This window comes from Sinocyclocheilus grahami, unplaced genomic scaffold (assembly GCF_001515645.1).
Source record: "Sinocyclocheilus grahami isolate Dianchi unplaced genomic scaffold, SAMN03320097.WGS_v1.1 scaffold172.1, whole genome shotgun sequence".
Classification (NCBI taxonomy): domain Eukaryota; kingdom Metazoa; phylum Chordata; class Actinopteri; order Cypriniformes; family Cyprinidae; genus Sinocyclocheilus; species Sinocyclocheilus grahami.
Window position 1 is genome coordinate 132,231 of NW_015505351.1, and position 27,012 is coordinate 159,242.

General features: G+C 40.5%; 1 protein-coding gene across 1 annotated transcript in view; it reads right to left on the reverse strand.

Annotated features, from left to right (window-relative positions):
- LOC107593505 (protocadherin-15) overlaps positions 1-24,752 on the reverse strand; it is a gene marked incomplete at its 3' end in the record, with an annotated part of 149,335 nt that extends 124,583 nt beyond the window's left edge. Inside the window, exon 1 of the mRNA XM_016283242.1 lies at positions 24,694-24,752. The remainder of the gene's footprint in view (positions 1-24,693) is intronic.
- Positions 24,753-27,012: the final 2,260 nt, after the last annotated feature.

Genomic DNA, 27,012 nt, shown 5'->3' on the forward strand with positions numbered 1-27,012 from the left:
ACTGCCATCCTCCAGCGTCGCCGGGGTTGGAGTTTCCCTCACCTCCAGCCTCCAGCCTCCGAGGCCCGGACTCCGCCTCGGCCCGAAGACCCAGTGGCTCCACCTCGGCTCCTTGCTCCCTCGCCTCCACCGTCACCCATTGATCCATCAGCCCTGCCGGGCTCCCTCATCCCTCCGGCTCCGCCTTGGTCGGGTGTCGACCCGCCATAGCCTCTGGGCTCCACTCCTCTGGCTGCAACTTGTCGCTCTCTCCCACCAGCTCCGTTGGGCTCCTTCCTCCCACCAGCTCCACCTTGGTCCTCAGTTGCTCCGGATCTCCGCCTCCGCCTTGGTCGCCAAAGCCCTCGGCTCCACCCTGGCCCTCCGGATCCTCGGCATCCCCCTGGCTCATTGGCTCTCCGCCTCAGGTTCCTCCACCACCTGCTCCGCCGCCGTTGGTCGGCCCCCTGGAGTCGGTGGACACTCCTTCTCCATGGCTCCTCTCTCCGTTGACTCCACCGTGGGCCGCTATTATGGCTGTGGCCTGGGTCCCACCTGGCTCCTCCTCCTGCTCCGGTTCCCTCCTGTCGTCTCCCTGGCTCCTCCCTCCATCGTCACCTCCCTGAACTCTGTTAGCTGTCCTCCTCCTGGAAGTCCATCCTCCGCCGGAACCTCCACCTGTCTGGTCTGCCTGCCAGCCCTTTGCCTTCCCCTGTCACCATCTCACATCCACTGCTTTGTCCTCCTCCTAGTCCCCATCCGCCCCTCCCTCTGTTTCTACGGTGCGAGGACGCACCTTCCGGGAGGGGGGAGTAATGTAACACCTCTGTGGACTGTTTATTGTGGTTTCTTCCCCTTTTGTTGGTTTAGCCCGTACTAATTATTAGTTAATCACCTCATTGTGCTGACCTGTCTGCCCCTAGTTATCTGCCCTATATTAGTTCCTGTCTCTGGTATTCTGGTTGGTCGGTTATTGTGAATGTTACCCTGTGCGAGTGCTCCTATTGTGAATTTATTAAAGTGTTCTTGTATCCTGCATCCTCGTCGTCCTGCCTGTTCTCTGGCGCAGCAAGACCATGACACTGAGTCAAATTGAAAGTATCTGTGTACCTGAGGAACTTTTTTTTTTTTTGGCTGTCATCTGATGTTTGGTTGGTATTCTTTCATTGTATTTTATAATTGTCAGCATTTGCATGTCACTTTAATATAAAAAAGCTCCTAATTTTCTAGAAAAAGGTCAAAATGATGGAAACTGGAAGCTGCCGGATGGTTCCTCGGTTCTCATGCTAATTTAAAAGTGATTCAGTGATTCAGTCAAGAGCAGTGACTGATTTTGTCTTTGTATTGTGATGTTTGATAGACAAATTAGACAGCAGAAGGTGCCATATATTAGGCTGCTGTCACTTTAAGATCTAATGGATTCAGTATATTGACACACATTGTCAATGTCACTTTATTTGGGTAGCACAACTAAAACCACACGTTGACCAATGTGCTTCACGTAATTAGTAGCTCAAATCACACCACTGTAAGACATAAAACAGACAGTCAGTGGTTAAAACCATAGAAAACAAGTATCTTTAAAGCTGTGGTTTAAATTCATATACAGCAGTGGCGGCAAGCTATTCTAAGTTTAGGCACTGGTACAGCAAATGAAGGGTCCCCTCTTTGATTTAGTTTAGACCATGGAATTTTTAATAGCTTTTGACTAGTGGATCTCAGCATTAATCCAAATTGATATTCAGTCATGAGATCCGAAGGATAGGGCTGTGCAAGACAATTCAAAGATTTGTATACTAATACAAATCAATTATATAACAAACCAGAAAACAGTGTAGTGAGACTAAGATAGGGTGATATGTTCCAGTTTTTTACACCCATCAAAATCTAGCTGCTGCATTTTGAACAGTTTCCAGTCAAGAGATGGACTACTGTACGGTGGAGAGAGAAGTGCAAAACAAATCACAATTCTGAAAACGAAATAACAAATTACAAACGCAAATGCAAATCTGAAAAAACTAAATAACAAAGAAGAAGAAAACACAAAAACAATTCCGAAAACATTATAACAAGTCAGAAAACACAACGACAAATCCGAACGCAAAATAACAAGTCAGAAAACTCGACAAATCAGACAAACCGGAAGAGGTATAGTTTGAGACAGCGCCGTTGGTGTGAGAATAGCACTATATACAGTATATATATATATAGTTTTCTTTTGTTCAGATCAGATTTGATACTGAAGGATATTATGTAAACAGGAAAGCCAGAGCCGCTGGTGTTCCACATCCCACAGGCTTTCTTCAATGCCTTACAGCAGCATTTATCATTGGGCTCAAAGAAGAGAAGACTACCCAACTACACCACCAGTGAGTAATATCTGTATCCATTAGTATCTAACCTTATATTAATAATGTCCTAACAGTCTAATCTGATTACAAATATTGTTACACCTAGTTTTAATATTTTGTAATTTGTGCGTTTTTAGCTTTTGTGCGTAATGACGCTTTGCCTCTGGGCTCTTTCACTAAATACACCTGGCACATTACCAACTTGATGCATGTGAAACGCATCTTTGATACCCCAGAGGTGTGTGCTCGTTTTGCTATATATATATATTCATGTACAATTACAGCACTGTACTTACATTACCTTCGGATCAGATTACAAAAAACTAGTTAATGCTAATGGGAGGGTGTTTCTAATACAGTGTATGGGAGTGAAGGTAAATTTGACATAGAATAAATAAATTTGACTCTTCTGACTGCCGTTCAGTCTCTCTCTCTCTCTCTCTCTCTCTCTTTAATAAGTTTAATAATTTTATTTTACTATTTGAGCAAATGGGAATGCAAAAAAAACAGGCAGAGGTGTGTTAAATTGGGATTTTTGTGGGGCAGAGAGAATTTAAAGGGGAGAATATAAATACAAAATATTAAGAGTTGAACAGTCTTTTTACCCGAGTTCGCTGCTGATATGAACGCAATCGTACCAAATCACGGAAGTGAACCACTAATAATGACGTATTATTTGATTTTAAAAAATGTGTGTTTGTGTGTGTGTTTCACTCACTTTCCTGACGAGCTGCAAGCAGCGAGCTGTATGTCTCATTTCATTGTCTTTGTGTTTTCTGACTTGTTATTTTGTTTTCAGATTTGTCATTGTGTTTTCTGACTTGTTATAATGTTTTCAGTGCATTGGCAATAAGACCAAGAACATATATTAAGAAATCCAATTTTATTTTTTGTTGACTCTGTGCTTATCAATCAGATTAGAGTTGAACATTTTCAAACTTTGAACTTTGTTATATAAAACAAATATTAAAGGGATAGTTCACTCAAAAATGAAAATTCTGTCATGATTTACTAACCATTAAGTTGTACAAACTGAATTTTTCTTCTTCTGCTGAACAGAGAAGATATTCTGAAGTATGTTGGTAACCAAAGAGTTGACAGTAGCCATACTATTTGTTTTTTCCACACCATGGAAGTGAATGGCTGCCGTCGACTATTTGGTTACCCATATTTTTTTAAATATCTTCTTTTGTGTTTAACAGCTAAAAGAAATTCATACAGGTTTGGAGCAACTTCAGGGTGAATAAATGATGACAATTTTATTTTTTGGGGCAAACTTTCCCTTTGAAAGAATTCATACAATTTAAAGGGCCTTCATAGCATCAGGTAAAATATAGTCATTAATTTAGTTGTACAGGGAATTTCTTTCATTTAAAAGCAAGAATTTGAATGCTGAGCTACTGAGACATCTTAGTAATGAGCAGAACAAGGAAAGCTATTGAAATATTACAGACAGTTTTGTATGCATCATAGTTAATTAATTGCTGCCATTGCTATAACTTTATCAGCTCTATTAATGTAAACATTTGATAGATTGACTGCAATATTGTGTTGGCAGTCCCTGTAATATGGATCCGAGTCTGAGCCATCAGATTGAACTGAAACTACAGAATGTGGCAGGCTGGATGTGCTACTCTCAGCAGAAGTGGCCTATGAATTTCCAAGGGTAAGGCATTTCATAATGATTTAATAATAGGCCCTGCTGATTTTAATCACTTTTTTTTTTGCAGGAAAAAAAGCACTGGGTCTCTGATGAGAGATTTATTTTTGCAGTTACTGCATTTGATTAATGGTGATCACAGACAAATCTTCACTTAGGTACTCTGTAACAATGTCAAATTAAAAGTTTTACTTAAAAGCACATTTTAAAACACTGTTTTAATAATTGTTTGTCATGCTTTAAAAAATGATACTTATTTTGATTTGTTGACTAAAATAATAAATCATAGTACTTTACATTTAGCAGACACTTTAATCCAAAGCAACTGAATTTATGTGATAGTATGACATTCAAGTGTATTTAGTTTACGATTAAATATTTGTACATTCAGCAGTATACTTCAACCATATTATTTAAAAGCAAAAGAAGTAAATTTGAAATTACACATGAAGAAATTCTATTTAAGTGGGTCAAAAATATTAATTGCATTTAATATAAATGTAAAATATGGTATATTTAATTGCAAAGAACATGGGATTGCACAAGGTATTGCATAATGAAGATAATTTTGGTTACTCTGAATAAAACTTGGTTTAGGGTCACTTAGTTGTTTTTATTAAATAAATACATAGTATACGTTCTTTGAGCTTTTAAAATTTGAAGGAAAAAAAAGAACGAAAATGTTGGCACACTCCAGAAAACCCTTTTCTTTTCTTTTCTTTTTTCTTATACTTATTTTGATTTGTTGACTAAAATAATAAATCATAGTACTTTACATTTAGCAGACACTTTTATCCAAAGCAACTGAATTTATGTGATAGTATGACATTCAAGTGTATTTAGTTTACGATTAAATATTTGTACATTCAGCAGTATACTTCAACCATATTATTTAAAAGCAAAAGAAGTAAATTTGAAATTACACATGAAGAAATTCTATTTAAGTGGGTCAAAAATATTAATTGCATTTAATATAAATGTAAAATATGGTATATTTAATTGCAAAGAACATGGGATTGCACAAGGTATTGCATAATGAAGATAATTTTGGTTACTCTGAATAAAACTTGGTTTAGGGTCACTTAGTTGTTTTTATTAAATAAATACATAGTATACGTTCTTTGAGCTTTTAAAATTTGAAGGAAAAAAAAGAACGAAAATGTTGGCACACTCCAGAAAACCCTTTTCTTTTCTTTTCTTTTTTCTGCAGGTGGGAACACTGATTTCACAAATAACTGTCTCTCGAGAAAAAAAGAAAAGAAAAGAAAAAGTCACATGCAAACCTTTCCTCATCTCATGTCAACAGGGAGTCAAACCTGAGTTGAAACTTGCCAGCATGACAGGAGAGAGATTACACCGCTTACACCCCATGATGGAGATACTTGTGATTTTTTAAATGGATTTTATGGATTTCCATCGTGGGAGACAGAGCGTGTCTTACCAGGGTACAATTTCTTATGTGCTTTGCAAACACCACGTACAGCTCTAATTTTCTGCACTTTGAACATAACCAATAGTCTTAGCCTCTCCAGACACTTTATATTTTGACAGCTACAGTATGATGCAATGGAGCAAATATGGAAATTTGCTCCTGTAAAATCTTTTTTTTTATTGCATTGGACTATTCATTAAAAGTTTGAAAAGGTTGCTGTAAAACATTCCAATTTATGTGCAAATGCTCATTTTCATCTCTATTCATAATCTTAGACTTGGTCAAAGAGACTTTTGGTGAACAGATCTATGCAAGAACAATTTTTTCCTGCTCTCCGATTACATAAATGTGTATGTTTACACTATTTACAGATGGTATCTCAAGACAGGCAATTCATATCACATCAAACATTAGTGTTGCAAGTCCCTCCATTTTCCTTATATAGGTTACATTATGTTCCTCATTCTGCTCAGATCAGCAACATATTATGTCAAACTTTACACAGTGCTCTCGAAATCCAAAGCCAGATCATATAAAATAACATATAGCTTACAGCAGTGGTTCTCAGAGAATCTTGCTGACTTTCACACTATTCAAATAAGCTGCACTAATGATACATCAATGAAGCACTGAAGTTTGTGCACAGTTATATGACCCAAATATGCTCACTGCTCTTATGTAAACACAGATGTTGCACTGAGTTTTAAAAGGGTGGAGAGTAGTGTTGTCAAAATATCAGTACTTTGGTACCAAGTCGATACAAAAAATTATGAAAATGTAACGATACCAGCCTTTCTGCAGTTTTGGTATCAGGTCAATTTGCTTATTTTATAAAGAATCAGTTTATAAAACACAATGTAAATGAGCTATTTATGGTTCAGTGTAAAAAAATTTTTTTAAATTAAAATAAGATTTTTCTCAAGAGTTCAAAGCTCAGGCTGAACTGTAGTGATTGTCAGCTTCAGTGAGACAGACAGACAGATTTTATTTATTTATTCTTAATGTTAAATAGTTCCAGTTTTTTCTATGGTACCGAAACTGGTTCTAGATCCGTGAAATGTTTGTATTAGTATCAACTACTGACACATACTGACAAGTGGAGAGCAAGATTACAAGTGAATAATGTCTTGGTTACATACGAAACCCTCGTTCCCTGATGGAGTAAATGGAGACGGTATGTTGTGACGACATTAGAAGATTCACTTGGGAGCCCCAATCATCTCTGACTTTAAGAGAAAACGCCAATGAAATTTGGCTAGTGGATTTTGCATACCTGAGCCACTCCCTTTGCATACGGGTATAAATAGGTGACAGATGCATCCACTCTTCAGGTTTTAGGCTGAGTAGCCGATAACTTGTCCCTGGCCGCCAGCAATGGTTCGAGGTTGTGGCATGGGGATATAACGTCTCCGTTCCCTCCATCAGGGAACGAGGGTTACGTACATAACCGAGAGTTATGTCGTGACGACATTAGGGGTACATGGAAAGCACCACAACCTGAACCCCGTTACAACCCTATGGCATCGCAAATGTTGACAAGCAGCCACGTGTCAGACAAATGCCACACAAAGGTCGTAACCTTCCCACCGCCCCAGTGCAAATTAGCTGCCCTTGGTACCCGCAGGGACCAGAGGGGAGTATAGCGCTGCTGGTGAAAGCCAAGCCGCTGTTCCTTACACCACAGAAATGTCTTAACGGAAGGGATTTCGACCTTCAATGAAAGATTTGAATCCGTGTATCATTCGATCATTCGTTTTTTGATTTAATATTGAAAGTAGAAAAATTAGAAAACGGCTCGTTTTTCGTTTTTTTGTTTTTTTTCCAAAAAACGAAAAAACGAAAATTCAGCTTAAATTTTCGTTTTTCGTTCATGGGTGGAAAAATTAATAAACAGCTTGAATATTCGATTTCTACATGTGAGTGGGAATTAAACGCCCCTTTCTGCTGATTGGTGCCGTTATCAGTTATTCTGCAGTATCACGCAGCAGAATAATAGTCCTCCACTGCTGCAGTTGTAAGGGTTCTTAACACATTTATTGCAACTACATTTAATCTTTTTTTGTCAAACCTGGGCAGAGTCTAGACAGGGCTTTCTTCTGTGTAGATATAAATTATATTCTTTGCATCAGCTGGGCATGGCAGGGTATGATATGACAGCTGTCATAGCCTACCCTGCTCACCCATTAAGTCTGTTTGTTTGTTTAATTAAGAAATTACTTAATTAATTTGTTTCAAAATACATTTTAAACACTAAGACAAAAAGGAAAGAATAATAAATTGGCTTGGGTATATACAGGCCTATGTTCACGCAAGAACTGTCATTTTGACTGACAACCGGAGAACAAAAGATATTAAATAGCCTACTGTTAGAGTTATATAATGTAGTCTTGTGTTTTATTAAAATTGATTATAATTGATATCTCAAAAGGATATGCACTTGTGCGCTGCGTGAGCTGCTGCGCACTGCAACGCAAGATTTTTATAAAATATAATAACTTGCCATTTCGGTTTGTTTCTCACCAAACTCTCAGTATACCTTCAGAATGCTTGGAATACGCCACGAGATGCAAAGGATTATTTTACGACAGATATGCATCCGCTTAAAAAAACAACAACTAATGTCACCATTCTCTGCCATTAAATTGACATGCGCGAGCAGGACTTTTTTGTGTTATTAAATAATAAGCCTTTAGAACAACATTAAGGTGAGTAGTCACTCTAGTTCACACAGTTCCAATAAATTGCGATGGGTTAAATAAACTCAATAAGCAGACAGACGCGACTACAGTCAAGCACAGATCAGTATTGAAGTGCACAGGAAATAAGCAGCAGTCATATTTAAAGCAGTTTACATTCACTTCAAATTTATATTTTTAATTGTGTAACGTTACGTTCAAAATAACTACAAAATGTCATGCCTTTGAAAAATAAAGAGAACAACAGAATGCGCTGCTTTAGCGCGTCTCAATCTCCTTGAGCATCTTTCTGGCGCATGCCACAAACATGAACCACAGGGAATACTTGTCTTTTAAAAAGCTTCATTTAGATTATTTGACGTTAAATGCATCATTGAAAAATAAAGAGAACAACAGAATGCGCTGCTTTAGCGCGTCTCAATCTCCTTGAGCATCTTTCTGGCGCATGCCACAAACATGAACCACAGGGAATACTCGTCTTTTAAAGGCTTCATTTAGAATATTTGACGTTAAATGCATCATATAAGTCACTTTGAAATAAATCACAGTAGGCCTATGTATCATGATAAAAAAAAACACTTTACAGTCTGGAAATACTTTAGGCTATAGCAAATTATTTTGCGGACCCCCTATCACTTTAAGAACCGCTGGTCTACACAGAAGAAAGAACTGTCTAGACTCTGCCCCTGTATGAGCTGTGTCGAGCTATTCATTATTCTGTTTGATGAGAAAAATATGAAATGTAGTTGCAATAAAATGGGTTATTAATCCGTACAACTGCAGCAAAACGAAAATTTAAGCTGAATTCTCGTTTTTCGAGTTTTGGAAAAATACGAAAATACGAAAAGGAGCCGTTTTCAAATTTTTCTACTTTCAATATTAAATCAAAAAACGAATGATCGAATGATACACGGATTGATTTGCTTCAAGTCTTTCCTTTTTGTTGTTACAGCTCGGCAGTAGCGGTGGGGAAGCGAGCCTTCCAGAGAAGGGCGCTACGGAGACCACATCCTACCTGCAGGGAGCTATCATGTGGAGGCACTGAATGGAATGACTCAGGCCTGGGGCAGTACTACATATGGAATGGGTCTCTGAGGCAGGTCTCACCTTAAGAGTAGGGATGGAACGACTGCCAGAAGAGACTGACAGAATGATCTGTCAAAGGGAAGACACAGGCCCACCGAGAGGGGAACCTTACTGTGGAAGAATACACATATGGGATTGTCTGCAGGGAATCAACCCATATAGACACCTAGCCCAGTACAGGGGCTGACCGGAGATCCGGGCAAGCTAACACCAATACTGGGCTTGGCGTGAGACTGCTCCGCCCCCGTCTGACTGCCGGGGTTGCTGGAGGATACTAGACCAGGGTTTGCCGTCCGGGGAGGAGGAAAAAGGTGCTCGCATCCCCGGGTGAGGGGGAATGGCGCAGCAAGCATGACCCCGGCCAGCTCTTCCCGCCACTTACCTGTTAACCAACACATGGGAAGAAACTGGCTCAACGCGGGGTGGCCTAGGAGGATTTAACCTTCTGGCACCCATCAGGAACCTGAGGATGAGATTGTGCTTTCCCAGGGACTGGCCGTCCATTGCATTGTGATGTGCTGCGATAGCAGCCACATACACTTTCAAGGTGGAGGGTGACAACTTACGCTCCAACCTTTCTTGCAGGAAAGAAAGCACTACTCCGATCGTGCATCTCCGGGGGTCTTCTCGGCGAGAAGAACACCAGTTTGCAAACAGACTCCTCTTCAGTACATAGGCTTGCCTCGTCGAGGGAGCTCTAGCCTGAGTGATGGTGTCCACCACTGCTTGCGGCAGACCACTCAAGTCCGCCGTGTCCCATCCAGGAGCCACACATGGAGGTTCCACAGATCTGGACGTGGGTGCCACAGGGAGGGGCTGTCGCGAGGAGGATCTGGGTGGGCCAGTATGGCGCAACCAGCAGGACCTGTTCCTCATCCTCCCTGACCTTGCACGGTGTCTGTGTGAGCAGGCTCACTGGGGGAAACGCATACTTGCATAGAACCCGAGGCCAGCTCTGTGCCAGAGCGTCCGTGGACTCGTGGGAAGCAAACAGGTCTACCTAGGCTTCCCCGAATTGACTCCAGATCAGCCGGATCGTCTCGGGATGGAGTCGCCATTCAGCCTGTACTGGAGGCATCTGTTGTGATGACAAAATGCCGGGACACTTGTTCTAAGGGCACCCCAACCCGTAGAAAAGCAAGATCCGACGAGCGGCTGAAAGAGCAGCGACACATCGGTGTGATGGTCACACGATATGTACTGCGGCGCCTTGCCCATCTCGGGACTTGGGAGTGTAACCAATGCTGAAGTGATCTCATATGAAGCAATCCGAGCGGCGTGACTGTGGCTGCGGATGCCATATGTCCCAGGAGCCTCTGAACTTGTTTCAGCGGAACCACCATCCTGCCTCTGAAGGAACTCAGGCAGTCCAGCACTGATTGGGTGCTCGTTCGTGAGATGTGCAGTCATACTCAGAGAGTTCAACTCCACACCGAGAAAAGATATCCTCTGCACAGAGGAGAGTTTACTCTTTTCCCAGTTGACCTGAAGCCCCAACTGGCTGAGGTGCTGGAGCACCAGGTCCCTGTGATCGCACAACTGCTCTGGTGACCAGGCCATTATGAGCCAGTTGTTGAGATAGTTGAGGATCCTGATGCCCACTTCCCATAACGGGGCAATGGCGCCCTGTACTGCCATGCCCGACCCTCAAACGCAAACTGTAGAAATGGTCTGTGTCGAGGGAGAATCGAGGCATAAAAGTAAGCGTCCTTCAGGTCAACTACTGCAAACTAATCCTGGGGTTGGATGCATCTGATAAAGTGCTTCTGTGTCAGCATCTTGAATAGGAGCTTGTGAAGGGCCCAATTCAAGACTCGCAGATCCAGGATTGAGCGAAGGCCACAGCCTTTCTTTGGTACAATGAGGTAGGGGCTGTAAAACCCCTGCCTCATCTCGACTGGAGGGACCGACTCGATTGCATCCTTTGCCAGGTGGACAGCAATCTACTCTCGCAAGACAGGTGCGTCTCGGACTGCCACCGTAGTCTCGAGAACGTCGCTGAACTTGGGAGGTCACCTAGCGAACTGAATCGCATAACCGAGTCGAATTGTGTGAATGAGCCAGCGAGATGGGCTGGGCAGTGCAAGCCACGCCCCCAGACACCGTACAAGTGACACCAAAGGAACAATCGATGTACCCGCGGTGGTGCAGCGGAGGGGAGTAGAGCTGGATGGTACAGAAGGTATCACGTTCTGATTCATCCTCGCAGAACTCCCTAAGTCCCCGGGGGAACTGGCCAGAGATGTGTGGAGAAGCATCGCATCTCCCAACCGCAGTCTCTTGGCTGCTGGCAAGAAGGGGCTTCGCAGGCGAGAGTGAGGAGGCAGTGTGTCGCATACTGTCAGCCTGAGAGCCTGAGAACCCGGAGGAAAAGGAATTTGCTCTATTTTTGATTATGTGGTTACCGCTGGCTCAAGAACAGAAACAAAATGAAACAGAAGATTCTCCACCCGGCCCTCCTCCGGGGGAAGGAGCGGCGCTATCTTCGCCATCTCCTAGAAAAGAGCAGATTCCCACATCTCTGGATTGCCCACGTCAGGGCCGCTTTGTCATCTTCCTGGACGACTTAGGTGCCTAGGTGTCAATTCGACGTGGGGCTGAGCTGCTCTGGAGGATGCAGGAGGGTGCCCACAGCGAAAAGGAGACTGAGGCCTGGCCTGTGGGGCAGCTGTGGCTGGTGGTGCTTCACGCCGGGGCAAGATGCACTGTATCGACACGGTCTGCTTCTGCACTGCTGAGAACTGCAGGGCAAAGCCCTCGACAGTGTCGCCGAACTGCCCATCATGGGAGATGGGAGCATCTCCGGGCGACGAATGTCACGGAGCGGTCCCTCGGGAAGGTGATGTCCACTCTGGTGGGTCAAGAGCACCATCTCTGGCTCAACCTGGCAGAGATGAAGGACGTCGACAAAGCACGCTCCCATCTCCCAGGCTGGGCTGTTCGGCGACACTGTCGAGGGCTTTGTCAGTCACCGAGTGCAGAACCTGCATCAACCGGTGCGGTCGGTGCTACCCTCGTGCATTTGTTTCAGTGCCTTGGCTTGGTGGACATGCAGGATAGCCATGGCATGCAAGGCAGAGGCGGCCTGGCCCGCAGCACCGTAAGCTTTGGCCATAAAAGCAGCTGTCAGCTTACAGGCTTTGGATGGGAGACGTGGACGATTCCTCCAAGTGGCGGTGTTTTGCGGGCACACTGCAATTCCGCCTGGGGAATGTCAACGTACCCCCTAGCCGCCCCGAGAGGGTAGTGAGGATGAAGGCAGACGAGTGGCTTCTGGCCGAAAAAAGGGGCCGTCCACGACTTCATCAGATCCTCATGCACCTCCGGGAAGAAAGGAACCAGGGCAGGGCACAGCAATCTACTCTCGCAAGACAGGTGCGTCTCGGACTGCCACCGTAGTCTCGAGAACGTCGCTGAACTTGGGAGGTCACCTAGCGAACTGAATCGCATAACCGAGTCGAATTGTGTGAATGAGCCAGCGAGATGGGCTGGGCAGTGCAAGCCACGCCCCCAGACACCGTACAAGTGACCCCAAAGGAACAATCGATGTACCCGCGGTGGTGCAGCGGAGGGGAGTAGAGCTGGATGGTACAGAAGGTATCACGTTCTGATTCATCCTCGCAGAACTCCCTAAGTCCCCGGGGGAACTGGCCAGAGATGTGTGGAGAAGCATCGCATCTCCCAACCACAGTCTCTTGGCTGCTGGCAAGAAGGGGCTTCGCAGGCGAGAGTGAGGAGGCAGTGTGTCGCATACTGTCAGCCTGAGAGCCTGAGAACCCGGAGGAAAAGGAATTTGCTCTATTTTTGATTATGTGGTTACCGCTGGCTCAAGAACAGAAACAAAATGAAACAGAAGATTCTCCACCCGGCCCTCCTCCGGGGGAAGGAGCGGCGCTATCTTCGCCATCTCCTAGAAAAGAGCAGATTCCCACATCTCTGGATTGCCCACGTCAGGGCCGCTTTGTCATCTTCCTGGACGACTTAGGTGCCTAGGTGTCAATTCGACGTGGGGCTGAGCTGCTCTGGAGGATGCAGGAGGGTGCCCACAGCGAAAAGGAGACTGAGGCCTGGCCTGTGGGGCAGCTGTGGCTGGTGGTGCTTCACGCCGGGGCAAGATGCACTGTATCGACACGGTCTGCTTCTGCACTGCTGAGAACTGCAGGGCAAAGCCCTCGACAGTGTCGCCGAACTGCCCATCATGGGAGATGGGAGCATCTCCGGGCGACGAATGTCACGGAGCGGTCCCTCGGGAAGGTGATGTCCACTCTGGTGGGTCAAGAGCACCATCTCTGGCTCAACCTGGCAGAGATGAAGGACGTCGACAAAGCACGCTCCCATCTCCCAGGCTGGGCTGTTCGGCGACACTGTCGAGGGCTTTGTCAGTCACCGAGTGCAGAACCTGCATCAACCGGTGCGGTCGGTGCTACCCTCGTGCATTTGTTTCAGTGCCTTGGCTTGGTGGACATGCAGGATAGCCATGGCATGCAAGGCAGAGGCGGCCTGGCCCGCAGCACCGTAAGCTTTGGCCATAAAAGCAGCTGTCAGCTTACAGGCTTTGGATGGGAGACGTGGACGATTCCTCCAAGTGGCGGTGTTTTGCGGGAACAGGTGCACCGCAACCACTCTCTCCTCCTGAATGTCCGTGTACCCCCTGGCAGCCCCTACATCAAAGGTAGTGAGGACGGAGGAGGGAGACGAGCGGCTTATGGCCGTAATGGGGCCGTCCACGACTTTGTCAGCTCCTCATGCACCTCCGCGAAGAAAGGCACCGGAGCAGATCGCGGTTGTGTTGACCTCCAGCCCGATGCTCACAGCTGCCCGTGCAAGCATGGCCGTCAACTCTGGGTTCGATTCGGCGGCGGCCACAACACCCAAGGGGGGCAGCCCCACCAAACCTTCATCCTCAGAGGACGATAGCCCATCCCCGATGCTGCGATCGAAATCTGATCTTCCGGGGGCGCACCGAATGAAATGCTGGTAGGCCCACGAGGCGGACCAGCGAAATCACTCAGGAATTGAACTGGATCGTTGCTGCGTGAGGAGTAAGAGGTCCGTGGGGACTCAGCCGGCAGAGAAGCTCTTACTGTAACCCACAGATCTCCCAGAGCGCCAGCCGGCGGTCCTCTGCTTGAGCTAGAAACACCGGGACGCGTAGCGGCAGAGGGTGCCACTCTTTTTAAAAAAGAGAGGTGGGATCGCAGTGAAGCCATGCTCATACGCCCACAACAGGCACATGAGTCATCCACAAACGCAGATTCAGCGCGTTGGATGCCCAGACACTGAAGACAACGATCGTGTCCGTCCTCAGAAGACAAGTAACGACCGCAACCAAGAAGACACGGACGGAACAGCATCTAATAAATGAACGGATTCCGTCCATGATTTGCTCTTTTAGGAAATCTGCTCTTTTAGTTGAAGTGCCCAGGGGAATCGCTGCAGACAGGGTTCGCACCATCATGCCATCCAGAACAGCTTCTAGCCAGATAATGAATGGCTCTGAGGAGATCAACACGTTCATCCACTCGGCTCCGAAGCAAAAATCTGAAGAGTGGATGCACCTGTCGCCTATTTATATCCGTATGCACAAGGAGTGTCTCAGGTATCCAACATCCACTAGCCAAATGTCATTGGCGTTTTCTGTTAAAGCCAGAGATGATTGGGGCTCCCAAGTGAAGCCCCTAATGTCTTCACGACATAACTCATAGTGACTGACAGATAGGGAACAACAGTCTTTCCCTCACACAAAGCCATCATATGATGTCAGAAGGCTTATATAGTGCAAATCCCTTTGATTTTTTTGTTCGTTATCTGCTTTTGGAGGTTGATGGTTGCAAACATCCTCTCATCCATTTCCTTTTGTGTTCTACATAAATGTTTTATGTATTTTAACAACAAACAGTTTCACAAAAAAATTTTTAAGTTTCACAAAAGACCAGATTTAATTTTTCCCCAATTAAAAAAAAAAGAAAAGAGAAAAGAAAAGGTAACATATTGGAAGAAACTGCAAAAACTTCAATGCTTAACTTCACTAATAAATGCTTGTGGGTGTGTGTGGTTTTTCTCCTTTGTAAATCACCTTGGACAAAAGCATCTGTTATTTGAATAACTGTTGTTTTTTGGTTGTCGTCATTGGTTTTTCCCAGTCTTTTTATGTGCCAGCATTTTGCAACAATACTGCTAGACGATCAGATTGAGGGGTAGCTGTCTGTTGGTGCAGAATCTTGTTTCTTTATCTCTCATATTTTTCTTTTTGATTTACAAATGAAATGTGTCTAAATTACCAAATAAACTCTTTTATAATTTATAATAAGACCAATGTAAGACCAATAGCAGGTTTATTTTTATAAGCAATACTTTCAGAATTACATGCATTCCATCAGTTGACCATGCCAGGATGTCTCGATACCAACATCAACTAAATCAGCCTTAAACGTAACAATATAACAGTTCTCTAGTTGCTCTACATCTGCTTCTATAGCTGTATTCTAAAATAACAGTATACTCCAATTCTCTCTAGGCATTTTCACACATTCATTCATTCAACTTCTGACACAAAAGCTTTTCACACAAGATAAGCGTTCATTAGCAGAAGGGTCATTCCATGAAATCGGTGCCCTTTCCACTTGGAAAAAGTGAAAAATAAAAGTTTAATCAATATGTTTTTAATATCCATGAAATAAAGAAATCTTAAGATAACAAGAAATTGTATTGTGCCATCCCAGGCGATGTAATTGTTTTTATTTTATGACTATTTTTCTACCTCATGTTTTGGTATTTTTGTCAACCCTGTTACCGACACAAGCATTTCTAGATACTATAGTTTAATTAGAACTCATATGCCACTGAATGAAATAGGCATTAGCTCAATAATATACATAGTGAGACCTTTAAAATGTTTGAATTTTACACAGACAATCTTTAAAAACAGGGTCAAACCTAATCTATGTCATCCCTGTACCCACATGTCAAAACCTGTTACTCTAAAAAATAACAGGTTGACAGTAACAGGTTTGATGATTTCAAACAAATGTGCTAGTTGCTAGCTAATAGTCAAGTTCACAAAAGCACATATTGTACACTTTGAAAGGATTTTACTCGTAGATATTGATTATATTAAATAATTGTTTAAATTTACATTTTAAAAACGGTAACAGGATTGACATTGCATGGTGGCCCCCTTCAGTCAAGCCTCATAAATCATCAAAAATAGAAGATTACAGAAGTGAGAGAGAAACATGCTTGCGTTTTAATTGTATGAATCCTGGTTGAGAGATGATATAACCTCCTAGAAGTGATGTCACTTGAATGTACATTATTTTACAAGGACTTTTTGATGAGAGTAACAGGGCTGACATGAAATCAGGGACACCAATACAATTATTTATATTTTATAGAACAAATGTATACTTTTGCCAAAAACATTGCTTAACAATGTGTTTAGAACAATATGCAAATGTGATTTTTATATCATTTTGCCTTCATTTTGCAAATTAAAAGTTCTGCTGGAAAAGAAAAATCATAGTGAGGGACAGGCCAAAAACCTTACCCTTACCAGCATAAATGCTATTTAAATGATTTTAAATAATATTTAATTGATTTGTTATGTAATACTGATGAAAGCATACATTGTATTGTTATGTCTTTAAATTACACATTTACTTGTTGTTATATTAAATCTATGTTTGAGTATTTCTTAGGGAAGCAAAAGGCACCGATTTCGTGGAATGAACCAATAACTATGATTTGCAACATAGCATAAATGCTATTTAAATGATTTTAAATAATATTTAATTGATTTGTTATGTAATACTGATGAAAGCATACATTGTATTGTTATGTCTTTCAATTACACATTTACTTGTTGTTATATTAAATCTATGTTTGAGTATTTCTTAGGGAAGCAAAAGGCACCGATTTCGTGGAATGAACCAATAACTATGATTTGCAACAACACCAAACACCACTCGCTGTATGGGACCAGACTTGCCACGCCGTATCACTTGCACACTAAAGATAGGAAGAAGTAATCTGTATAAATCTGTATAATTTATTCATGTGGCGGTACTTTGCTGGGAACTCAGAGTACCGCATCCATCTCCACGACCTACAGACATCACATTGGTTTTCTTTCACTAACTGAGCATATGCATGTATTTGTGCTTAAAACGTGCAAAGTAAATCAAGATTCATCTAAAGTTGCACTGACTTCTAAATAGTGTACACAATATATATGTAATAGAAATACATTTTTGGATATACTACATCCACCAGGTTGGTATTTTTGCCCTTGAACAAGTTATTCACTTTCACAATGAAACACACAGCGTCACACACGGCAGGCTTGAGTGAACAGAGGCCGGCGGGCTAGAGTGAGGAACAGACGGCGGATTCGACGAAGGAGCGGCCGGCGGGCTTGCGGCAACCACATGTGACGACCCTGGGCTGGACTCCGCTTCGTCCACGGTGGTTAGAATGAGCATTTTAGGATGGCGTGATGGTAACTTAACTTTTATAAAGAATATCTCTTTGGATTTGAGACTTTAGTCTTTGCAACTTTACAGATCTTCTTTATGCACCAAGAGCTTGTAACACTCCAAAGAGAAAGGAAAAATTTAAATCGCATCATATGACCCCTTTAATAATTCACTTGCATGTTGCTAAAGAAGGATAATTTATCCACAAGGAATAACTTTCTTGGCGCCTATTGCACTTACTCTTGAAAAGAGCAGACTAGACAGCTTCCTCCGCTCAACTTTTCAAATCTGACAGCTCCTGACCTTTTCTGTGCACAAAATAAATATAAAAACAATTGTAGGCTGCATTATTTATTCATACCTTGCCCAAAAATTCTCAAAAGACGGTCTACATGGACCAATAATTGGATAGTACTGCAGATACAAGAACGTGAGTAGAACTGTGTGAATGGCTTACTAGTCTACCAGACTGACAAACTCGATTGCTGTGGAATGTAGGCCAGACAGACTTGTGTTCAATGATAGAGAAATACCTGATTTGTTGCTCAATTATTATTAATTATTATTAGCACTCAATTATTATTAATGGTTGTTATTATTATTATAAATGTTGAAAACAGTTAAATAGATAGAAAACACAAATCAGAGTAATGATACAGAAAACTCAGCTTTACGTCACTGAAATAAATTACATTTTAAAATGTATTATTATTATTTTTTAAATGTTTATTAAATAAATGCAGCTTTGCTAAGTTTATTTAATATTTTAAGTTTATTTATATATTTACTTATATATTTAGTTTAGATTATTTATATAATAGTTTATTTATATTTTCATCTGCCACATTAATTTAAGATAATTTAAAGTCTTTTCTTAGCAAATATTGATAATTTGCTACAATTAATGTAATCACTATATCATGTAATTAATCAAATTAAACATTTTTAACTGATTAGCAGCTGTCTATACATTTAGTGTCGACATCCAGCCCACTGGAAAAAAATACTTGATGCTGCTGCATACATCCGAATAAACCCTGGATATGATTCCACCAATATTCCTTTACCCATTGTTTCAGCAGTCAGCATATAACACATTCCTGCCTCTCCTCTCCAACAGTAAGCTATCACAACAAATCCATTGATAGCGATTCAAGAAATATCTATATTTGTGGAATGTGATTGTTTTCTAAGCCTGTGGGGATGATGTCTTCATTGGGTCTCCTTCAGAAGCAATGACTGAACTATACTGCTCACCCAGCGCTGTTTCACGAGCCAATCAATAAGATTCATGCTGCCAGTACATGCCGTGGTGACAAGCTTTTATAGGCCGAAGATGATTAATCTCTCAGTCTGCTCCTCTTAGTGTACTGAGCTCATCTGCATTGGGATGTTGTATAAAACAGCATGAAAGCAGAGTCACACATACTGCTCCACTTTGAGTTAGTCACTGAACTACTCATTAACTTGGTGTATCAAAGAAAGATTAACATTCAGCAACATTAAAAAGTTTGAGGGTCGAATGTGCTTTGAGCTTAACTTGTAGAATAGGGATCTGTCTCAAAGCTAAAATATCCCATGAAATCAGACAGAGTTGTTGAGGATTGAGGTAATATGTATGCTAAAACATTGTCTACAGTGTATTTTTACAGAAACCCATTCAAAAATGACAGTCTCTCTTATAAGGGAAAAACAGAGCACAAATATTGATGACTCATCCTGTACTAAACATATTTTTGTCCAATCAAAAGCTCTCTAGAATGAGAATGCCCCTCCTCCAATACCACCTGAGACTGACTAGCAATAGCTAAGCTGTGACTTAAACTAAAGGCTACTTTTCTAATATTAAAAGGCAGCATGAGTCCTTTAATATGTCTCATCCCAACTTCCTGTTCCAAAAGGAAATGTGTGAACACAAGAAAAAAAAAATATCTGAGCTGCCCAGTCATTTCAACTGGTCTTTAAAACACTACTGTAAATAGATGATCCCAACCAGTTCTTATTGCTATTCGCATCTGTGACTAAATGTAATAGTGCCATGTTTTCATGTGTTCATGTTTCAACGTGATTAGTTAAGACGTAAATTTTAGCAAATTTTTTTTACTGTTCATATATTAAGAAAGTGCAAAACTTCACAAACTGGTTATTTGAACGAGTAGTTGTCAAGTCAGTTTTAAGGAAGCCTTGTGTAATTAGGTTTGCATATCAGTCAGCCATGTCCATTTTAAATTCATCTGGGATGCTACAAAACTAGAAAAGTATACTGAAGTCTTTGCGAGACGCAATAAAGTGGCCAAACACATCTATCTGCATGTGTACAAATGAATAATCTATAATAATCCATAAATTATGGATTAATAATCTGTATTATATTGCTGCTCATAGTAGGCAAATTAAAGTCAGACTGTAACTGTCTTGAAACTTGTTGAAGGCAGTGGATTTCTATCAGAACCTTGGTTTTCATAGCCAAAAACTCTCTCCAAGAAGTTTTTATGAGATCTCTAAATTTATCATCTTTCAAGTGCCTTCAGCTAAAAATATTAAAGCTAAAATAAAGCAAATGAATAAAATCAATGTTTAAAAACATCTAGACCTCACTAATCAACTACTTGACCATCTTGCTCCATCCTTTCTCTAACCCCATACAGTCTACTGTATCATATTTGATAAAGTAGTTGAAGTTCTCTAAATTATCAACATGATCAGACCTTTTCTGAAAAACATGTTGTACACAATCTATTACATGCCTTCTGTCATTTGATTGATAGTTGTTACTTTTTAGAAAGTAAAAGACCTTTGAGAATCATCTAAAACCGCCCCCTTTCGGTCGTCATGCATGTCTTTGTGCTGTGCAATCTTTACTGATTTTTATAAAGTAAACTTCATAGCATTTATATAGTTAGCAATTATTTAAGATGAATACTTACCAAACTTATGTTTACTTGATTATCAGAACAAACATGATCAAATTTGTGTATCAAAAATGATACACGGTACGTTTATTTGTTCATCTCAGTCATCACTGTACTGCATTACATTACATTATATGTTTTTCCACCACAATAAAAAAACCTCAGAGCTTTGATCATAAAACTAAGCAAATTTCATAAGACATATTGTTGAAAGATGTAGAGTGACAACTGATATGTATGCATTTTATGTAAGTCTATTATACTTATTCTTTTTTTTAAAGGGGACATCAGATGCCCATTTTCCACAAGTTGATATGATTCTTTAGGGTCTTCATGAAAAGTCTATAAAATACTTTGGTTAAAATTTCTCAATAGTAGTGTAAAACAACACCCATTTTGCCATGTCAAAACAGCTCTGTTCACAGCGACCCATTTTGTTGCATGTCCCTTTAAATGATAATGAGCTCTGCTTACCCCACCCCTCTCTTCCAGCGATTTGCAAAGATTCATTAAAACATTTGCAGCATGCTCACATCAGCGCTAATATCCTCGTGGGCAGCGTACTGACATACAGCGCCATTGCCCTTTGGGCATCCCGAGTTCGAGTCCCGGCTCAAGGACCTTTCCTGATCCTGTCTCCCACTTTGCTTTCTGTCTAATATACTGTCCTATACTAATAAAAAAGGCACAAATAAATCTTAAAAAAACATGGATATGCTGTTTCCGTTCAGATCAAATCACAACAATGCAGGAAACAGATCCGGCGTGACGCAGCTGACACAGAACAGCATACGCTGTTTACATCCAGTGGATATTCTCTAAAATGGCACCAGGGTGATGTGGAGGAGACTAATTGTTGAATAAAGTCGGGGTTTTTTTCTTTTGCGCACAAAAAGTATTCTCGTAGCTTCGTATAATTGCGGTTGAACCACTGATGTCACATGGATTATTTTACCGATCTCCTTGCTACGTTTCTGGACCTGGGAACATTTCAGTTGCGTTGCTGTCTATGCAGGGTCAGACAGCTCTCAGATTCCATCAAAAACATCTTAATTTGTATTCCAAAGATGAACGAAGATTTTTCTCTCTGGTTTTATGACAGCTGTATCTTTTAATGGTTATCAGTAGACCATTAAAACATTACAATCTAAAATTGCTCTTTAAAGCATTAAAAACACTAAATTAAAAAAGTTAAAATAACTGAATTAAAAATGAAAATAAATAATAGAAATCAGACTACATTTTAACTGATAAGAGGAATACACATTTATCTCATTTACGCTAGTAATTGGGGCTGAATTAGCCAGCTTACATTTGATTTACAGTTACTGCTATCATAAAAACACACTTATATGTAGGATTACAATTCTACATGTGTCACATTTAATGTCAACAATTTTGGTGTCGAGACTCATTTAAACATAATTAAAGGCTATCTGCTTAGTAACAAGAGAGCAGAAGAGAAGAACTGCTGTAAGTCAAGGTTTCTGCCAAATTACCCTATGCAGCTGTAAAAGCAAAAGAGCTTGTTCCTTTTAATTGCCTTTCTGACTGAAGTCTTTGCTTTTGAATACAAAACGAAAGAGAAAATGATTTATTTTTAGCATGTTCTTGGTTTGCAGGCGAATGTTGATGAATACATTTTGCAGACCTAAAAATAAAAAGGTTGATGATTTTAGAGCCTTTATGACAGAAGTTGTCAATATGCAAAACCGCTTGTGTGTGTTTGAATATGTGCAAGAATGGTATATATAGCCACCCCATCATTATTTTAAAAGCATTTATTCGTTTTTTTCTCTCTGAGTTTGAGGCTTGCAGAAAGTTCAGTCACTGCAGAAGGAAAATTTTGTTGTTGTTGTTGTTGAGTGTTCGAGGTCAAAGGTCACTGTAACATCTGACCAGCGTGTTGTTCACCACTGATGAGTTAAGTGTGGATACAGGCAGATTTGTTTTAGTACATAATCATCCCTCAATGGCTTGCTGTGGGACTCTGAATATCACGATGAACAGAATATGCCTGTTAAAAAATCCAGCAGGTCATCATCAGATGTTGCTGTGAACATAATTTTTCTTAACAAGTAAAAAAAATTATAATAATCTGCTCTAAGGCTGGAATACACGACATGACTTTTAAAATCTGAACATATTTTAAAAACACTACACATAATACAAAAAATTGCTAACTTTATAGAGACAGGAAAAAACACTGGACATGATACACTAAACGATTAAGAATCACACACTACCAGACTTTCCAGTCATTCTGAAAAAAAAAAAAAAAAAAACATATTGCATAGAAATGTTTCACCACTGATGAGTTAAGTGTGGATACAGGCAGATTTGTTTTAGTACATAATCATCCCTCAATGGCTTGCTGTGGGACTCTGAATATCACGATGAACAGAATATGCCTGTTAAAAAATCCAGCAGGTCATCATCAGATGTTGCTGTGAACATAATTTTTCTTAACAAGTAAAAAAAATAATAATAATCTGCTCTAAGGCTGGAATACACGACATGACTTTTAAAATCTGAACACATTTTAAAAACACTACACATAATACAAAAAATTGCTAACTTTATAGTGACAGGAAAAAACACTGGACATGATACACTAAACGATTAAGTATCACACACTACCAGACTTTCCAGTCATTCTGAAAAAAACAAAACAAATACATCTTGCATAGAAATGTGCGCCTCCTCACTAGGAGGAGTATGACAAATGAAAAAAAAAAGTGTTTTAAAATCGACTCAAAGTATCAAATATGTTTGAAATCGTGGCCAGAACTAAACCAGTACAAACAAGTTCAACAATGGATCAAGATTAAAACTCAAGCTGATCTAAATTATGATTTCAACCCTTATGAATTTGGTGTAAGACCAATTTTCAGGCTCTGCCTCACACTCACACTACTGAACTAACACAAAATAATCGCTAAATCTCTTCATTGAATTTTCCGACCAGCTCTTGACTTGTTTGTTCTACCACAGATGTTCTTGACTGGTCTAAAGCACAAAATTCGAAAGAAAAATAGATGCTTTCCTTTGTTATGCATAATTGTATATCCACCTAATTTTGCGATGTGGAAGTAAGCTCTTTTCTTTGAATGTATCACAGAAAAGTTCATAAGGACAGTTTCTAAAATCTTCATCTTGTACAACATTAGGCTTAAGTATTTGGGTAATTTCCATTATTAAGCTTAAATTAAAAACAAATTTATGGATAACTCAAATTATCTCAAAACCTCAAATAGGGACATGTCATTGATTTAGCCATGTCATCAAAATCTCACTCCAGGCAACCAAAGTTTTCAATTCTGCCTAAATTCAAAACAATCATTTGGCTTATATTGCAAGTGAATATGCTTATAACAGTCTGGATAAGGCTAGTTGTAAACCCATTGTAAATCCATCTGAACTCCTACATTCACATGTAAACATAATATCCAGAGTCTCGTTCAGCTAAACTTGCAAATACAGTACTTAAAATACCAACATTATAAACGGAGTACTTTTGGAAAACGTTAGATTTCTTAGGTAATGGATTTTGCAAGACATTACTCCAGTATGCCAATACCTGGGACAAGCAATGCACACACATTCACTTTAAGACAACAGCTTAGTGACTCCTGTATTTTTTAGCGATCATTAATTTTCAGAATTTTTGATGGCAACAGATGGCAAATTGGCCACTTTGAACAGTATCAATCATTATGCCTAGTATTGTACTAAAATACATTTTTAGTTTAATAGAACCCCTGCAAATTGGAACAAATGCAGTGGTGTCAAAAAACCTGCGATGAAAGGTGTGTGAGATCCCCCTGTGGTGTAGCTATACAACAACACGTTTAATGTCTTCTTTTGTGTTCCATACAAAGAGTCAAAGTTTGGCTGGTTAGCGTAACCCATTTAGCTTGTGCCAAACTACCATGTGGCAAAAAAAAAGAAAAAAAAATGTATAAAATTAATATGTATGACTAGCATTCATTTTAAAATAATTAATCGCTAAATATTTCATAATATTGTAGTAGGCCTAGATGCTTTACCAATTTTTGTATGTGTATGTGTGTACACCTTTTAAAACAATGGAACAGACTTACATTTTTACCGGTATTTGGCGCCTTTCTCAGCACTCAATAGCAAGTGAAGGGTTTTGAACTGTCCTGTAATAAACAATAACAAAATGTAAATTAAATAGAGAATGTAGTTTCACTTAAGTTTGGCATCCTTAGATATTTCTTTAAAGTATAATAATGTGGATATGATAAATTCAAAACAATAAAGGGATCAACAATTAAATAAAGAAGACTGTGTTTTGGCACTGTGCACATTCTAGCTTGGTATTTAGCCAATCAGCTCTGTGATGATGTATTAATATGCTGCAGGTTTGGTTGGAACGTTTTGCTCTATTTGTTGCATGCGCTACCTGTTTTATGCAGGGAGAAACCACTCCAAACTAGCGAGGTGTTTGATTCAAACAGAATCATGAACTGATTCAGAGTGTTTTGACCAATTAATTGAAATGAATCGACTTAAAATTTTGATTCTAATATTTAGTGAGTCAGCCTGACATTTCCACTTCTGACATTGCATTAGCTAAATTTAATTAGTTGGATATTTCTTCGCCAGTAGGTGGCAGCAGGGACTGTCTTTATAAAGGCCTTGACACACAAAGCCGATTTTAAAGAACTAGCGGCGACGAAAGCCGACGGAGATGTCGCCTCGCGTCAGACAAAAAAAGTTGCATGTGAACACACCGCACAGACTTTAGCCTACTGCAAACTAACACGTGCGTTCTGTGCCTGCGTGAGAGGAATTAGCTGTCTATATCAGCAGCTATCAATAGTAAATATTTGTCATTTAATTGGAGAAACCGAAACAAAGATATTTGAGATAAACGCAGATATACGAAATGCAAACAAAGCAGCGCTTGCTTACCATTTTGAATATCAGTAAAGTTGATAACTTTAATCATTTTAAGCGGCTCGTGAATGTTATGAAAACATTCGAGTATTGGAATGCTTGGGTAAGGATCATGTCACATCAAAAAACAGCCTTTTGTCTGTGTCTTTATAAAGGCCTTGACACACCAAGATTGTGTCTTTATAAAGGCCTTGACACACTTCATTTACTTGCCCGTTTTCATCACTTTCGCTTTAATTCTCCTGCTTGGACTCCTTTGCTAAACTGAACATCCAATCAGAGTTCTCTTTCTCACCGACGGTCCCGACAGCCATGTTGAATCGGGCAAACTACCGCCGACGTGAGCCCGACGAGAGCCGACGAGTGGAACACACCAAACAAATTAACCCGACGGACGCTCACCGACGGCTTGGTGTGTCCCAGGCTTAAAGCTCTAAACACACTGCACGATTTTCTGCTGTCCCAGACGAAAGATTGGCATCGAGAAACAATCTTGGCGATTTCTGTGATCGTGGCTTCAAATCGGTGGTCCTGTGTCGTACAGTGAGAGAGGTTTAAAGACGGCCGTTATCACGATCTTGCAACCAAAGATAGCCTACGATACAGCATGATCATCGCACAGTGTGTTTGCTGGTATGATCCACGTTTACTGACCAACCAATAAAAATGCGGCATGAAATCAACGCAACATGGCGCTAAAACATAAAACTGCTTACCCCAAGCTCTTATGCCTTCCTCTTTTGACACTTTTTTTCAGCAAACATAAAAAACTACAACTGCTAAAGTGTGAATTATCATGCTGTTTTTGTTTACCACTCGCGCATTCTGATGACGTTTTATTCTTCTATAGTAACGTGCTTTGTAGCGTACAAGTCAATAGGTATCATCATCGTACAGTCTACACATATGTCATAGTCAAGTTTATTAGATCCATGTTGCACAGTGTGGCATGCAATGATCTTATAGGATATATATATATATATATATATATATATATATATATATATTCCTGTGGTAGAAAACGTTGTGGCACCAACATAGGCTACTATAAAGGGGGGCCCTTGGGTTTGCTGTAGCCCCAGGGCACTATGTCTTCTTAATCCGGGCCTGCATGTAGTAGTCAGAGACTAGGAGAATTTTCCACATACATTTTGAGAAAAAGAAAAAACTATTAAAATATCTTGTACGTTCTCATTCTATTCTCATTATGAGAGGACACAGCTGGCAGTCTGCTTTGGGTGCCATTCTTGTGTGACCTATAATATATAAGAATCAATTTGCAATGGATGGGTAGGCCTGAATTATAATATCCCATTGTGAATTCCCTTCTTAAAATAACATGAAATAGCACAAGGTTAAGAGGCAATTATAATGAGTCCTATTATTTCTGTTTATCAAGTCAATAACACATTGTTGAGCAGCTTATAAAGAAAGTAATTAAGAGTAAAGCTCGGAAATATTTTTTCTTCCTTATTTGGATCATTTTTTTTTTTCTT